Source organism: Spinacia oleracea, chromosome 5 (assembly GCF_020520425.1).
Source record: "Spinacia oleracea cultivar Varoflay chromosome 5, BTI_SOV_V1, whole genome shotgun sequence".
In the NCBI taxonomy this organism is placed as follows: Eukaryota; Viridiplantae; Streptophyta; class Magnoliopsida; order Caryophyllales; family Amaranthaceae; genus Spinacia; species Spinacia oleracea.
In genome coordinates, this window is record NC_079491.1 from 80281655 (window position 1) to 80297844 (window position 16190).

The 16190-nt window shown below is 36.4% G+C and overlaps 1 long non-coding RNA gene across 1 annotated transcript; it reads left to right on the plus strand.

The window, feature by feature from the left end:
* The first annotated feature begins 3909 nt into the window (after positions 1-3909).
* Positions 3910-5865, plus strand: LOC110792859 (uncharacterized). The gene is made up of 5 exons (XR_002534529.2): positions 3910-4324; positions 4693-4873; positions 5262-5303; positions 5401-5509; positions 5604-5865. It is a non-coding gene; the product is annotated as an uncharacterized lncRNA (long non-coding RNA).
* Positions 5866-16190: the final 10325 nt, after the last annotated feature.

Genomic DNA, 16190 nt, shown 5'->3' on the forward strand with positions numbered 1-16190 from the left:
AAAGGCTTTGTGCTGCTCATTTTCTAAATGAGCCCGCACTTAAGTTTAAAGCCCGCACTTGAACTATGTGCGGGTTATTTTCTAATACGTGCCCGCACTTGCGAAAATGTAATTTTTCTTTTTTTTTAAAATACCACTTTGTGCTGCCAATTTTCAAAATGAGCCGTATATGTAGGGAAGCACATGACAATTTTTCTACTAGTGTTAAGAGAGTAGTATATTTACCTTAATAATATGCTCATATAAAGATCATCAGATTTCATGTGGTCAAACGGCTAGAAAGATGGTTCTCACATTAAGATAGGTTCTTACTATATATATATGTATAGTAAGAACCTATCTTAACGTAAGAACCATATCAGGTTCTGGTGAGAACCTCTCTTAAGATGAGAACCTCCTTATAATGAGAACCTTTAGCAACCGTTGGATTGAGATTAAATGAGCGGCTGACATTGAATTAACAATTCCAACGCCCGTAATTCCGCAAAGACGCGCACAATTTTTATTTTCCAAAAACATTTGACTTTCTCTCTCTACACCAAGAAACATATTGTCATATCTCTCCTCATTTTGCTTCAAATTTTCAGGAAATTGGTCCGAAATTTTGATACAATTATCACCAATAAGATTTAATTTCAGTCGATTTTGGGCAAAACCTAATTCGGCGACGCTAAATTTTTCACTCCGATCTGCATAATTGATCTCAAACTCAGGTATCTCGCAATTTCCATAGTTTTTTGCTAAATCTTTTTAAATTATTCAATAATTTGTTGCGAAGGATCTCTCATTTATTGAGTTATTTTAGCAGATTGTTCTGTGAATTTTGTAGCAAGATTTTATGGTTGATCGAGTTTTATGTGTTTTATATATGCTTCATCGATTTTAGGTAATTTTATTCATCTTTAAATTATTACTCGGCTTCTAATTTAGCATAGAAATTCAAATTTGAATAAAGTAAACTAATATCTCTTAAAAGTAAATTAATATCTCTTACAAGTAAACTAATATCTCTGAAATAAGAAAAGACTTCATTTTAGGGCCCTTGACATATCCAACATATTGATGTAACCTTCTCCGAAGTGTTAGGACAGTTAACCAATGGTAATAGTACACTGTGTAGTTAAAGAAACCAGTCCTGGCAACTAGGTAGAAAACATGTATAGAGGAAAGAGATAAAAAAAAATAGCATATACACCTCACAAACAATCTGCTAATCATTGATATAACATCCTGCAATTTGAACTTTTCCTTTCTGTAAGTCTGCGTGCTTATCAACTGCAGGTCTACAACTCTATGGTCTTAGAAAATAGAAAGAAATACGGGCAGTTGATATCATTTATGATTTGAATTGACTTTTAAATTAGTTCCATTTACTTTTCAGAGGTATTTATCTACTTTTGAGAACGTTATGCAACTTGAGATTTGTTTATGATATTTACATTTAAATTAGTTTCATTTAATTTTCTTAGTTATTTATCTACTTTTGAAAATATGATGCAATTTGAGGTTTTGTTGCACTTAGTGATTTATCTAACTCAAAAGTAAAGCAAAAACTGAAAAAAGTAAATAGAAATGTTCCAAAGGTAAATAAAATATGGTCAAGTTCTAGTTGGTAGGTACTGTAGGTCACACGAAGCAAGTTGATCAGGTTGACTTTGTGCTATTGGTTTCTATTTCAGTCAGCCTGCTTGTTGGTTGTTGACGTTGGTTGACTAGGGATGGTGTTGTTGGTCTGCAGTGGTTGCATTGCTGTTGTAGCTTGCTAATTTGTTTTGCAAGGGTTTGTGTCATGTTTAGATAGTAGTTTGTTGTTGGTGTGGGTGGTCTGCTTTAGTGTTGACCTGTGATTCCTGCCGGACAGCTGATATGTTCTATATAGTCGTTGTCAACAGTGATGTTTGTGTTGTTATTACTATTTGATCCAGTGGATAGTTGTCTTTTTTACGGTTCTTGCAACAATACAAGTGTCAGAAATATCGAAAACTGATATCTTCCTCTTTTGCATAAAATCAAGGCTGCTTTTGAAACTAAAGAAACTTAAAGCCATTGGCTATCGAGAAGATGGGAAGTTAGAGACAACAGATTGCTATCTTGAACGATTAGAATCTCTAATGAAACTATTCAGGGTTGTAGTTCAGGTTTGCATAATTGCTTTGTTGTCCAAGATGACCCAATTCGAAATAGTTTTTCTCCCAATCCCCTGACATTAAAACCAACTATCATGTGTTGTTTTTAGACGGTTGCTCAAGGTGTCCATAACAAACATGGCTTGGAGGAAGGTTGGGCTTGGCTTGCACGGTTTTTAAATGGTCTCCCACTTAATAGATACACCGCTGCTGCTCTCGAAGCTTTCCTAGAAGTAAGTTGGCCATATGTTTTGAATACCAAAGTATGCCATTTCTTTGTTGATACCTTTGATAAATCCTGTTTAGAACCATGTTATATAAGTCATGCTCTCATTCTGTGTGTTAATGGGGACGAGGCTTTGTGTTGGATTTTAGGTGTGTGTTTAATTAACTTTACTAAGTGTTTCTTAAACCTATTAGCTCAAATGGTAGAGCACTATGTAAATGCATAGGGATGTAGGTTCGATTCCTACATAGGTTGTCTCTAAAAGTACATTAAAAAAACTCAATAGTAAATAAAAGAAACTCAATAGTAAATCAAAGTATTCAAAATTAAATAAAAGTATCTCAAAAGTAAATCATAATAATTATAAAAATTTAAAATTAAATCATCATATTTCACTGATCTACTAAACATCAGACCTTTATGAATATATGTGGCTTTCGTTGCATTATTAATAAGAAATATTTAAAAAGTAAACAAAAAAAAGCTCAAAATTAACGACCACTAACTAACGACGGGAGAAAAAAAATTCTAGTTAATAGAGATAAAACATAATTCACGTTAACAAAAGTGGCGCGGGTTATCTGAAAAATTTCAAAAGATAAATTGGAGTTACATTTTCACCCTAGTGTAGAGCTGTCAAAACAGGTCATCGGGTCGGGTTTGGGTCGGGTCATCTCGGGTTTCGGGTCATGATCAGGTCGGGTCGTGTCGGGTCAATATTTCATTCGGGTTGAGTTCGGGTTCGGTCGGGTCGATTTCAGGTCGGGTCATATCGGGTTTTTTCCTATCCCGGGTTCAGGTCGGGTTCGAGTCGGGTCACATTTCGGTCAGGTTTGATTTCGGGTTCGGGTCTTATCGGGTCGGGTTTAAGTCGGTTTGTAGCAGATAATTTCGGGTTTGGGTCTTATCGAGTCGGGTTTAAGTCAGTTTGCAACACAGTTATTTTCGGGTTCGGGTCTTAGTTTGGATCGGATAATAATCAGATCAAATAGAATTCAGGTCGGGTCACTCTCAGGGACGGGTCAAACTCGGGTCTGATAATTAACCTATACATTTTAAGGATTTTATATTCTAAAAAATTTTGTTTAACTTATTTTAGAGTTAAATTTTTCAATATTTAGCAATAAATAATTAAAATAGATATATCAATGAAGTTAATATTTGGTCGTGTCATTGATAACTCGGGTAAATCGAGTAGCGGGTTCTCACAGGTCGGGTCAATAGCAGGTTTCATCGAGTTACAATCGGTTTCGGGTTGACATCGGGTCGGGTATCAAATCGGGTTCGGGTCATTGTTCGGTCGGGTCAGTTCGGTTATCGGTCATTTTCGGGTCGGGTGTCGGGTTCGGGTTCGGGTGTTACAACATCGGGTTAAAATCGGTTAACGGTTTTTTCGGGTCGGGTACAGGTCGGGTTTCGGGTTACCTATTTTACCGTAATTTCGGGTCATGGTCGGTTACGGGTTCGGTCGGTTCAGGTCGGGTTTTCGGGTCGGGTCAGTTTTTGACCGCTCTACCCTAGTGTCGTCGTTATTGTTCATCTTAAAATAAATTTATAAGTTTCCACCAAACTCACTGCACACCAAAACCTAATTTTATTCTTCTCTGATTCAAGTTTTGGCGGCGAGGTGGGAATCCGGATACCCAAAGCCCAAATTCTTCCCCACCTTTCTTCGACTAAACCGCCTTTCTTTAATATCTCCAACCACTAACAACTTCAACCCTTGGGGTAGACGATATTGGTGGTAGAATCGAAATACGTAAAGGCTTAATTGGTGGTGGATCATGTAATGGATGGCGGTTTCGGTGGTGGAATTGGATTGTGTATCGATTTAATTGGAAGGCTTGGTGGTAGATCTTCTCAGTCAGTTCATTGATCGATATCCTGGCGCGCGAATGGGTGATTTGGCGATGGTACGCAGTAGCAGGCCTAGCGGCATAGCATAATTATACTCTCTCTTAAGGAACAGTTTGTAAGTCAATTTGTTTTTGAATCTTGTCCAATCTAATTTACTATTTTAACATTTGTCTTACTATTGTTTCAATAGATTTTGTGTGTAATTAGTTAGATAATAATCGATTTTTCTTTTGAAGAGTTCAATTAGTTGTACTTTGGTGGATAATTGTACAATAAATGGAAAGTGTTCAACTTTTCATACTATACCAGTATGCAATTAACGTTTCATAATAGAAATAATTGCAGTTTATCCTCTATACTTGCAATATCACATATTTTTATTGTCTTTTTTATTTTTAAATTTACATTTTCTCAACTGTTGGTTTATTTTAATCTATTAGCTTGCATATAAATTGGTAGATTCACATGTGTTCTTAATTACAGATATAGCTTTTTCTCTTTAGTTTCATGATTCGGAACTGATTGGGAAGATGACTTCAGCAGTTGCAATCGAAGATGTTCGCAGGGAGGTGAATATATTGAAAGCATTATCTGGAAATCAGCATATGCTCAAATTTTATGATGCATTTGAGGATACTAACAACGTCTACTTATTAGTCATGGAGTAAGTTCTTCCCAAATTTCCTACATGCTTTATTTATGTATCAGATTTAACATGACACAGTGGTTTACTAGCTGGAATCTGCGTATAATAACCAAGTTTCAGCAGACTCAAAAAAGTCTCTATCTTTAATTTGTATTATCCTTTACAAAGTACTCCGTATTTGTCAACTTTTTCCAAGACTCACCGAGGGATGCAAGTGATTTGAACATTGTGATAAGAGTCATTGAAATTGATTAATTGTACACGAGTCATAGTTTAGCAACTTTGGCAGTCTCCCCTTTATCAAATTCTGTTTGCCTGATCAGTCTTCGAGTTTTGTTTTTTTGTTTTGTTTTTTTTTTTCGTGTGAAGGAATCCATTCAGAATGACACACATATTTTGATTGTAGATTGTGCGAAGGTGGTGAGCTATTAGATAGAATTTTGCAAAGGTAAACTCTTGATGCAGTCTCATTTTACAGACTATGGGTTTCCTAGTTTGATTCTTTATAAGAGTATAATCATCCTTTTGTTTATTTAATGATACAGAGGTGGAAAATATGCCGAGGAAGATGCCAAGTAAATTGTGGTGCAAATTTTATCGGCAGTTGCATTTTTCCATCTTCAGGGTGTTGTGCACCGTGATTTAAAACCAGTGGTATGGAATCCATCATTGTGGTTCTATGAATTTATCTAAGGAAAAGGTTAATTTGGTAGGTTATTATTTGTTAACCAACCCTATTTCTTGGCAGTATTTTCTTTTTGCTACAAAGGATGATGATGCGCGCTTAAAGCATTAAAGAAGTGTTCTTACAACGCTTTTCAAGAGATGGCACTCCAACAAAGAAAACTTCAAATAGTTAGATTTTATTTTGTTCTTTTAGATTGAACAAGAATTACTTATCTTTTAGCTTTTTTAGAATTTAAAGACTACGGGATGTGATTTTGATTTCACATAACTTGAAATTCTATTGTAAAAAATCTTTTGATTAATGAAATTTTCATTTGTTTTAATTGATTTATAGTTATTTATATTGTTTCACACGGAAAATGTAGGTGATTCGAATAGAACAAATTATATTATTATGGTTGCAATATTAAAGACATAATAGTTGGTGGTTATTGCCAAAATTTTAAATTTTTGACCGTTGGAAAGGACATTTAACAAGGGATTTTTTGGTCCTTATTGCTGAATTGATCATCGTGAATAAGTGTTTAACGACGAATTACTGTTTCATCGTTAACTTTTAACGTTGAAATTATAACTTCGTCGTTAACAATTAACGACGGATTACCATTTGGTCGTTAACTTTTAACGATGAAATTGTAACTTCGTCGTTAATAATTAACGACGAATTTTGATTTCGTCGTTAATTGTCAACGACGAAACGGTATTCCGTCGTTAATTGTTAACGACAAACCGATAATCCGTCGTTAATTGTTAACGACGAAATCATAATTTGTCGTTAATAAACATTAATTATTAACGACGAACATCGTCGTTAAAGCCAATAACGACGGAACCTGTTACAACGAACATCATGACCGTCGTTAAAAGTTTTAACGACCAAAATTGAGGCTTTTAACGGCGAAATTGTTCGTCGTTAAATGTCATTTTTCTAGTAGTAAATAATTTAAACTCAAAATTAAACTAAAAAAATTAGAAGTAAATTAGAAAATCTCTAAAACTTATTACAATCAAATAGTTCAAAGTGGAAAATGATTGAGCAAATAGTCATTGACTTTCATCTCTTACAATATGAAACAAACTATAAGAAAGAAATATATGGTGGGATGTCAAAGTAAAGGTTTTCAACTTAAAAGTAAATAAAACAATAAAAAAAAGTAAATAAAAATAAAAAAAACTAGAAAACTCCGAATATTGGAGTATATAGGTTAAAGTAAATGTTTTTCAATTAAAAGTAAATAAAATAATACAAAATGTAAACACGAACCTAAGTGGGATTCGAACCCACATCTTTTGATGCTCTACCAATTGAGCTAGTAAGATAGTTAAATAAAAGTAAAGTAAAAACCAAAAAAAGTGAATCGAAATAATTTAAAGTAAAGGTTTTTAAACGAAAAGTAAAGATGAACCTACATGGATTCAAATTCACATCTTTTGTGCTTTTGCACAATGCTCTACCTATTGCAAAATGATCTTTGTAGCCTATTTCAATATTATTTGAAAAAGAATACTTTTCTAAACAGGGTTTTACACTTATTGTACACCTTATAACACATTTTCATTAAATGACATCGTGGAAATGACGAAATGCCTTGCCTTTGTTAATCGTTACTTCATTTTGTGGATCTTCAAATGGTAGAGGCTTATCGTCATTTAACTATTTTACTTCATCCAGAAATGGAATAGGAATCAGGGTGGCATGTTGTTAAACTTAAACTATGATAGTTTACGATAAATTTAAGCTAAGGCAGGCTGATTATAAATAATTTAAATAATTGGTGAGAGGTCTATACAGACATACCAACTGCTGTGTGCTTTCAATAGCCTTCTTTGCAGGTTCTGAATTCAAGTTAGTTCCTGGACGACCTGACACTTTAGTTGCTTAAATTATTTCAAGAGTATATGGGTTAGAAAGGTTTCCGCAAACAACTCCATGATTAAAAACAATCGACATTTTCATTGTAGAATATAGTAGAGACATTAGAACCGTCATGTGAGGTCAAGAATTCCATCATACCACTTTCTTCTATCTGTTGCTGTGTCGTCTTTGGTGGTGTCATTTTTTTGATTTTGAATCACACTCTGTGACGGTAACTGATTTCAGATTGTATTACATATTCAAATGTTGTAATAAGCGAGGAATCTCAAATCAACTTCAGTGTAGATTTATCAGGAGAACAAAAAAACACTACAATATTATAACTAACAAAAATGTATACATACAAATAGGAATAGAAATGAACAACCCTTATGCCTATGAAACCTTTAACAGTAGCAGTATAGGAGAAGCTGAACAATAATGTATCCCCAACTGATGTGGGAGCTTCGAGCTCTCCAGTAATGGAGGTCAGAATTCCAGAAAGAGATAAGAAGAAGAAGAAGAAGAAGAATAGAAACTTGAGGGAGAAGTCAGAAGAATTGTAGGAGAGAGAAAGGAATCTGTTGTATTCGATTAAAAATTGATGATCAAATACAATGCATTAGTTGCTTAATATAGCTGAGTGCCAGCACAACTAATAACTGATTCCACTAACAAACAAAAGTTGTTATAACAACTTTTCCTGCCAAAAACAGAAATTACAATTATTGATTAAAATTGCTTAAAATGGAATCCTAGAATAGAATCCCATATCATAACTTCCCCCCAAAAAAGGACTTGTCCTCAAGTCTGTATGACAAAATTTGGAAAACGAGCTTCAAAATCCAGTGCCACTTCCCATGTAGCTTCATGATCCTCAAACCCAACCCAACTGACTAGGTACTGCACTTGAGGGCTATTCTGAAACTTAACTACCCTCTTCTGAAGGATAGCAGCTGGTTGAATTGGATTTTCCTCTGGTGATGACCCTTGAAACCATGGTGGAATGTGGGCAGCAATGGGTAAAGTTCCATGGAAGAGCTTCAACTGAGATACATGAAAAGTGTCATGTATTTTAGCATCACAAGGGAGCTGTAATTTGTAAGCAACTGGACCAATCCTAGCAACAATCTGAAAGGGACCATAAAACTGTAAAGCTAGCTTCTGGTTGGATCTTTTGTGCACAGATTGTTGTCTATAAGCTTGTAGCTTTAACCAGACCCATTCCCCCACTGCAAATTCTCTCTCAGATCTGTGTTTATCAGCTTGCACTTTCATTCTTTCTTGAGCTTTAGAGAGGTGGAGCTTGAGTGACTGAATCATTGCCTCCCTTCTAAGCAAGCTCCTATCAATCTCTGCATTGTTAGATTCAGTAGGTAGATAAGGCAAATGGAGAGGGGGTGGTTGATTATAGACCACTTCATATGGAGTGAGTTGAGTTGCAGTGTGGAAATGTGTGTTGTACCACCATTCAGCCAATGGTAACCACATGTTCCAATTGCTAGGGTGTTCTCCTGTCATACACCTTAAATATGTTTCCAAACACCTATTAACCACCTCTGTCTGGCCATCTGTTTGAGGATGATAGGCTGAAGAAAGCAAGAACTCAGTACCTTGCAGAGAGAATAAACCTTGCCAAAAATTGCTGAGAAAGATAGAATCTCTATCACTGACAATTGACCTAGGCCAACCATGGTGTTTAAACACATTGTCTAGATAACACTGAGCTACTTGAATTGCTGTGTAAGGATGAGACATGGCCATAAAGTGGGCATACTTACTTAGTCTGTCAACCACTACAAATATGACATCTTTTCCACCAGACTTGGGTAATCCAGAAATGAAATCCATTGAAATATCCACCCATACTTCATCAGGAATAGGAAGGGGTTGTAGCAAGCCAGGATATGCAGAGTTGTCATGTTTAGATGCTTGACAGGTCACACAATTTCTTACAAATTGTCTTACATCATGTGACAATCCCTTCCATGTAAATAGAGCTTTAATTCTTCTCAAAGTGAGTTCTCTTCCACTATGACCACCTTCAGGAGAGGAGTGTTGCCAAGTGATGATTTTCTGCCTAAGCTCTTGATCTGGCCCTATTACCATCTTGTTTCTCTTCCTCAAAATACCATGCTGCAACTGATAATCATCTACCAACAATTGTTGCTCCAAGGATTCCACAATAGTTTTCAGTTTATCATCTAACTGGTAGCTGGCTGTAATCAGTGTGGCTAAATTAGAATCAAGTACGGATATAGCCATACATAGAACTTCTGATCCTTGTACCCTAGAAAGTGCATCAGCTGCCAAATTTTCCTTCCCACTTTTATACTGAATTTCATAATCAAAGCCCATAAGCTTTGATAACCAGAACTGTTGAAATGGTGTGGATATTTTCTGTTGTAACAGCCACTTTAAGCTTTTCTGATCAGTTTTAATAAGGAAATGATTTCCCATTAGGTATTGTTCCCATTTCTGCACAGCAAATACAATGGCCAGTAGTTCCTTCTCATACACTGAGAGTTTTTGCCACTTGGGTCCCAAAGCCCTGCTGATAAATGCCAATGGATGCCCTTCCTGCATCAATACAGCACCAATACCAGTTCTGGAAGCATCTGTTTCCACAATAAACTGCTTGTCAAAGTTAGGAACAGCTAAGACAGGAGCTGTGATCAAAGCTGTTTTGAGTGCCTCAAAAGCACTTTGAGCTTGTTCATTCCATAAGAAGTTGTTCTTCTTAAGCTGCTCAGTTAGAGGCTTACTGATGACAGCATAGCCTTTGACAAACTTTCTGTAGTACCCAGTTAAGCCTAGAAATCCTCTAAGTTCTTTCACTGTAGATGGTACTGGCCAACTACTAACTGCAGAAATCTTCTGGGGATCTGTCTCCACTCCATTCTCAGATATGAAATGCCCCAAATACTCTACTTTACTGGTAGCAAAAATACACTTACTTGCCTTGGCATACATCTGGTTAGCCTTCATCAGATCAAATACCATGGTCAGATGCACCCAATGGTCTTCTAATGTTCTACTGTATACCAAGATGTCATCAAAGAACACCAAAACACATTTCCTGAGAAGGGGTTTAAAAACTTGATTCATCCAATTTTGAAATGAAGCAGGTGCATTGGTCAAGCCAAATGGCATGACTAGAAATTCATAGTGTCCTGTGTGTGTTTTAAAAGCTGTTTTATACACATCATCATCCTTGACTCTCATCTGATGATATCCAGCTCTAAGATCAAGCTTACTGAACACCACTGCCCCTGATAATTCATCTATCAACTCATCTATTACTGGAATTGGAAACTTGTTTTTGATTGTTTTACTATTCAGTTCTCTGTAATCCACACAAAGTCTCCATGTGCCATCCTTCTTTCCCACTAACACCACTGGTGATGCAAAGGGACTAGCACTTGGTTGAATGATCCCTCTATCCAGCATTTCCTGTACTAGTTGCTCAATAACATCCCTTTGTTTAAGGGGATACCTATAAGGCCTGATGTTCACAGGGGTTGCTCCAGGGTCAAGTGGAATAGAGTGGTCAAACACCCCTCTGATAGGTGGCAACACAGTTGGTTCCTCAAAGACCATACTGTAAGTCACCTTGAGTTCCCTTAATTCCTCACACTCTTGTTCTACCTGATGCACTTCTGTGGTTAGACAAGTTTGGTCTACCACCTGCATCAAACACAGTTGTGCAGCTGTACTGAAAAGTTTAGCTGATGGCTCTCCTTCCACTACCTTCAGTTTTCTAGTTGGCACCCCCTTCAGCATAATCTGTGTTCCATCTAAGCAAAACTCCATTCTTAACTTATTAAAATCCCAACTAATAGGACCAAGTAAGCTAAGCCATTGTATTCCCAGTACCATGTCACAACTCCCTAAGGGAATCAGTAGCACATCTGTCACAAAACTGACCCCCCTGCATTTCCCAAGTAAACCCTTGGCAACTATGTTGGCAAGCAAGGTGGTTTCCATCAGCCACAGTAATGGCTTGAGCTGGTATTTTATCTAGTTTGCAACCCAATTTTCTAGCAAAATCCAGATCCACAAAGTTGTGGGTGCTACCTGAGTCTATCAGTATCTGAAGTGGTTTTCCTTTCACTAGTCCCCTAACTCTCATGGTGCTGAACCCTTGGCTTCCTGCTAATGCACTCACTGATATTTGGGGCTCACTTATTTCTTTTTCAGTCACTTCTTGTTCATCAGAATCACTGAGTTCCTCAATCTGATCACCTGGAATCTCTACAGTGAACAATTGTGGTTCCCTAAATTGACATTTGTGGTTTCTGTCATAAGGGGAATCACAGTAGTAACACAGACCCTTAGCAATTTTTTCTTGCCTTACATCAGCTGGAATGTATTTGAAATTTCTGGTTCTTTGTTGTGGATATTTTGTGAGGGCTAGGCTTGTGTTTGGCTTGTTTGTGGGTGTGGGTAACAATGGTGGTTTAGGGTTTGGTAAAAGGGGAACAGATTGCAATGGTTTAGGATTGTACATTGGTGTTTTGTAAGGTTTGTGAGACACAGCTTCTAGATTTTCTTCCTGAAGTCTAGCCAAATCAATGGCTTCAGCAATGGTAGCTGGTTTGAAGGCCTTTACAAATGGCTTAACAGCAGGCTTTAAACCCCCAATGAAGCTTTCCAACATGTATGCATCAGGAAGGACATGGTTATTCATCAACATAATAGATCTTAGGTTTTCAAATTCATCTATGTATTCCTCCAGAGTACTAACTTGATGCAGTTTATTGAAAGTTTCTACTACATTTAAGGCTGAATTATCCCTAAATCTAGCATAGAGATCAGCTACAAAATCATTCCATTCTACCATCATATGCTTCCTAACAGACAAGTAGTTCATAACCCAACCTTCAGCTTTTTCAATCATGTTCAATGAAGCCAAATCTACCCTCTGATCCTCACCAATTTTACACAGATCAAAGTATTTACAGCATTTTTTGACCCAAATTCTAGGATTGCTTCCATCAAATTTAGGAAATGACAGCTTAGGATTCATACCTAGAGTTCTGTGGTTTGCATTTCTTTCACTGTGACTGCCAGATGAGTGTGATTCATTTGCATCCTTGAATGATTGCATTACCTTCAAAAGTTCTTCAAACTTTTGATCCATCCTCTTGTTTTGATCCTCTAGTTTTTCATTTTGCTCCTCGATTTTTTTCTCCAAATTCCTGAGCTGATCCTCCATAGCTTTCCTTCTGGTTGCAGCAGGAGCCAGAATGGATGCTGAAGAAGATGAAGCTACTGCAGAATGTCAGAGAGCAGCAGTTGGCTCTGATACCAATGATGTGGGAGCTTCGAGCTCTCCAGTAATGGAGGTCAGAATTCCAGAAAGAGATAAGAAGAAGAAGAAGAAGAATAGAAACTTGAGGGAGAAGTCAGAAGAATTGTAGGAGAGAGAAAGGAATCTGTTGTATTCGATTAAAAATTGATGATCAAATACAATGCATTAGTTGCTTAATATAGCTGAGTGCCAGCACAACTAATAACTGATTCCACTAACAAACAAAAGTTGTTATAACAACTTTTCCCGCCAAAAACAGAAATTACAATTATTGATTAAAATTGCTTAAAATGGAATCCTAGAATAGAATCCCATATCACCAACACAACTAAGAAGGCCAACAACACCTAACCAACTAAGCTGCAATTTTGAATGACAATTGGCTTCAGCCTGTAGGAAATCCAAATAGAAGAAGTATTGCCTAACAATAGAGACAAGGAGAGAGTAGAGCTAAGGAACAAGATTCCAAAGTCATTCTAAATACAGAAACATAATCTCATTTCTCTTTCACTTTCATAATCATAACAAACCAAAAACAGGATCCTGTTAACTTTCAAGCCAATCTAAAAGGTAATCTTTGGATCGAACCTTAACAGTAAAGCTTAACTACATAGGGACATAGAAAAACACAAATAATTGAAGCACTAACAATAACAGTGAGACAAGAAGCAGAAAAGAGAAGGGTAACCAAGTAAGCAAATATATCAATACTTACGCTATATTGCACCATATTGCACCATAGAGCACGAATTTTTTAACATTTGGAATGTTAAGTATAACCCTAAATTGGAAGATTGAATCGAATGAACTCCATTCAACGAAACTACTAATTCCATGGAATCAATTGAATTCCGATAAATAAACCTAATTCCACAAAATCAATAGAAAACCCCAAATTCGAGCAAAATCAACTTCAAAGATAGAATCAAATGCATGAATTTCAATCGAAAATTTAATTGAAGCAAATATACAAAACTAAACGAGTAAATTTAACTTACCAAACCACTAATTTTTGATAACGATGAATAGATTGGATCTTCAAAGATTGGCATGAGGGGGATAGAAGAACGACAAGAGGGAGAGAATGGCGAGAGTCCGCAAGAGGAGAGAGAAAGTTGAAAGAAGAGAGAGAATTTTTTTTGAAAATTGGGGGGAGTGAGAGGAGGTCATTCAAGGCGGGTGAAATTACTAATCTACCCTTACTATTTCCTTTTAGTCGGGCAGATCTGTGGCCGTTAGATTGAATTGATCATGGGCTGAGATTGGTACTCAGTTCTCATCTTAAGGGTCGGTTCTCACCGGATCCCGATTCTATATATATATATATATATATATATATATATATATATATATATATATATAGAATCGGGATCCGGTGAGAACCGACCCTTAAGATGAGAACTGAGTACCAATCTCAGCCTTCAGATCAATTCAATCCAACGGCCGAGGATCTACCCGACCAAATGAAAATATTAAGGCTAATAGAGTAAATTTACATTGCTGAATGACCTCCCACTCTCAACCCGATTTTCAATTTTTCTTTCTCTCTCTTCCATTCATTTTCTCTCTCCTCCTCCAGATCCTCTCTATTATTTCTCTCTCCTTGAAACGCTCCAGATCCTCTTTATTGATTTTACCAGAATTAGGGTTTTTTTCTTTTGATTTCTCTCCTCCTGCTAATCCTCTCTAAGATCAATTGTCTTCTTCTTCATCAACTTCGATTCCTCCAATTCCTTCACCTTTGCGATTTTCCCTTTTTCAATTCGTCAGGTATGTATTCAATTTTTCGATTTTATATCAATTTTCGATATTTTGATTCCTAAAATAAGGGCATAAATTGTGTTTGATTTGTTTCAACTATTTTTGCAATTTTAATTGTTGAAGTTAGAGTTTCAAGAATTCGTTGTTTCAGTGGTTTGATTTTCCATTTGAACAAATTTGTAATTTGATTGATTTTTTTTATTCAATAGGTTCACTTGTGTTAATTTGACTGAACCTATTTTTTTTATCTTTACATTTGAATCATTCCTATCAACTTTTAAGAGTTATTCATCTACTTTTAACTTCTTGCTAGTCATCCTGGTTTTTTTTACAACGTTGACGTTGTTGACTTTTGGTTTTTAGTTGGCTTGTGTTGTAGTGTTTCTGGTGGTGTGGCCTGATGTTATTCTGGTTTGACTTCTCAGTTATATATGTGGTATAAGTAGTACCTCTGTAGCTGTAGCATTGGGTAATCCAGTGTGTGAGATTGAGAGTGTTTATGTCTTTAAGTGTGTTAATATGTCAACTTAGGAACTTGTATGAATCCTTAGCCTCATGAAGACAGTAGGAGAGTGATATGTGTGTTTTATGTAGAGTTTTTACCCCCGTCCCTTAGTACTTTTTGATCCCAAATGAGCTCTTCGGAGCGATTTTTAGTACTAATGTGCTCCTTGTAGTGTGTTTGTAGTTTCAGGTTCATCATTGTAGGAATTAGTATATTTTTGTGCATTTCCTACTCATTTGAATCAATAAAAGAGATTATGTACTTTCGAGAGCACAAACATTAAGTTTGAAGAGTTTTGAAGCAAAGCGAATAACGAAGGAAGTACAAAAATGACTATAGTCCACTATTTTAAGCATAACTCAAGTTCTACAACTCCAAATGATGTAATTCCAATTGGGTTGGATTATAGACTTAAATATCTTTCCAACAAGTGGTCACTCGCCTAATTTCGACGAATAACGAAGGAGATATGACGTTTTGAAGATAGAGGATCGTGCAGTTTCAACACGCTCCCGATCGGGCGGGCTTCGCCCGATCCGGATCGGGCGGTCATTCTGGGCGCTGTTCTGGGCATTTTGCAACCGCCCGATCGGGCGGAATTTCGCCCGATCGGGCCGACTATCGAGCACATCGCCCGATCGGGCGAAGCGTTGCCCGATCGGGCCACGCCAACCTCCAGCGTATTTCGCGAGATTTTATTTCCGATTTTGGGCTCTATTTTGGGCAAACTATAAATACTAGCCCCTTATATTTTTAGTGACATCTTTTATTCTAGTTTTCTAATTACTTAGTCTATTTTAGTTCTCTCTATTTTCTCCAAACACTTAGTTTTAATTTTAATCAAAGATTCAAGCTTTATTATTCCATTGTTCTTCAAGTCGGTATTGTTTCTTGCTTTAATTTATCTTATTGCTTGATCATGTTTTCTATTATGTTAATTGCTTTGTTATTTATTATCATGAGTGAGTAGTTTCATTTCTAGGGTTTAGGGGATCCATGAATGCATGATTGGGATTATATGTGGACTTGATTAATTGATTGATTGATTATAATTTCTATAGCTTATTATTATTGCTCGTCAATTCTGTTCGGCCGGACTATTTTGATTTGAGTTTGATTAACCTTAGATTATGCGCCGAGAGGTATAAATATGATGTTTTTTGGTCTGTGGCTATTAGATAGGTATTATTTCTAGTACGTAGCGAGAGCCCGC